The sequence below is a fragment of the Nicotiana sylvestris genome, chromosome 2 (genome assembly GCF_000393655.2).
Source record: "Nicotiana sylvestris chromosome 2, ASM39365v2, whole genome shotgun sequence".
NCBI lineage: Eukaryota > Viridiplantae > Streptophyta > Magnoliopsida > Solanales > Solanaceae > Nicotiana > Nicotiana sylvestris.
In genome coordinates, this window is record NC_091058.1 from 73,753,460 (window position 1) to 73,755,395 (window position 1,936).

At 35.1% G+C, this 1,936-nt stretch overlaps 1 non-coding gene across 1 annotated transcript; it reads right to left on the reverse strand.

The window, feature by feature from the left end:
* Positions 1-925: 925 nt before the first annotated feature.
* LOC138886694 (small nucleolar RNA R71) lies at positions 926-1,032 on the reverse strand. The gene has a single exon (XR_011405737.1). It is a non-coding gene; the product is annotated as a small nucleolar RNA R71 (small nucleolar RNA).
* Between the last annotated feature and the right edge of the window lie 904 nt (positions 1,033-1,936).

The window sequence follows — 1,936 nt, forward strand, 5'->3', positions numbered from 1 at the left end:
AGTAGTACTTCTACAATGTTATTCTTATCACTATTATTCACTACTACAACTTTTGTTTATAATTAATAATACTATACTATGTCAATTCGTTATTAGTTAATAATAATACTATACTATCTCAATTCCTATCATTACTAGTGACGCTTACTTGTTAGTTTTATTGTTTTATATTTATTTTTATTTTTTATTAGACTAATTACTAGAATTATTATCTATAATATTGTGGTATTTATTTTTCTCACTAACTATCTATATTATCTTTGAATTATACTTTAGTTTAGTTATTAATTACTAGTACTACACTAGAAATTAATGTTTTTTTTACTTTCAAAATTTTAAGTAGTTTATTATCCGTTATTCTACAAAAGAATTGGCTAATTACGATCCTGGAATTGAAAGATATCTTTGATCGCGCAGGAAAGAACAAACATCGTCTTCTCAAGGAGCAGCTTGTAAAAAAATGAAAAATCGGCAAGCAGAGGACATTAACCCACTTGAGATCCTACCACCAGTCCATGTAGAGGAGCAATTTGATGAAGTGGCGCCAAGGCCAGCAAACAGAATCCTTAGGGATTATGTTAGACTTGATCGCTTCAACTATGAATCTAGTGTTAGGAAGCCACCAATGGCAGTCAACAACTTTGAAATTAGGACCGGCCTGATTCAGACAATTAAACAATCTTGTATCTTCACTGGTGATACAAGTGAAGACCCACACAGTCATTTAATTGATTTTCTAGAACTTACAGAAACTGCTAAGTACAATGGAGTACCCCCTAAAGCTATCAAGTTAAGGCTATTTCCTTTTTCTTTAAAAGGAGATGTCAAGACTTGGTTGCGAAGTCTGCCTCTAGGGTCCATTACGACATGGGACCAGCTGACTCGAAAATTTTTAAACAAATATTTTTCCCCTGCTACAACAACAAAGTTAAGACAAGACATATCTAATTTCTTGCAGACTGACACTGAGTCAGTTTATCAAGCTTAGGAAAGATTAAAAGCAATGTTAAGAAAATGCCCCCACCATGACATTCCTAAACAAATGCAATTGTACATTTTCTATCACGGATTAAAATCCTCTACTAGAAATGTGATAGATGCAGCTGCAGGAGGTTCTGTAATGGGAAAAACCACAGAGGAAGCATTGCAATTGTTGAATGAAATTTTTGAGAATGCTATCCAATGGCTATCTGAGCGTGTAATCATTAAAAAGGCTGCTATGGTAAATCAGGTTGATGCTTTAAATACGCTAACGCAACAGATTATTTCTTTGTCACAAAAATTTGAATCTTTTCTGGTGAATACATAACAATCAAACTGTGACAACCCGGCTAGTAGTTTCATGAGTTACCGCTCCATTTTCCCCATTTCTGTTTCTTATTGCTTTGTTTATCGGTTCTATATGTGATCGGATTGGTTGGCTCAGGTTTGGAAAGGTTTTGAGAAGGTTTGAGACACTTAGTCTCTTTTGAGGAAGCTTAAGTTGGAAAAGTCAACCGAATATTGACATATGTGTTAGAGGGCTCAGATGTGAGTTCCGATGGTTCGGATAGCTTTGGGAGGTAATTTGGGACTTAGGAGTGTGATCGGAATGTGTTTTGGAGGTCCGGAGTAGATTTAGGCTTGAATTGGCGAAATTGAATTTTTGGCCTTTTCCGGTTGTTAGGCGAGATTTTGATATAGGGGTCGGAATGGAGTTCCAAGAGTTGTAGTAGTTCCATTGTGTCATTAGGGATGTGTGTGCAAAATTTAATATCATTCGGACGTGGTTTGGTTGGTTTTTTATTTATCAAAAGCGTAATTTTGAAGATTTTGGAATTCTTAGGCATGAATCCGATGCGAATTTGGTGTTTTGATATTGTTTTAAGCATTATGAAGGTTGGAACAAGTTTGAATGATGTTATGGGATATGTTGGCATGATTGGTTGAGGTTTTG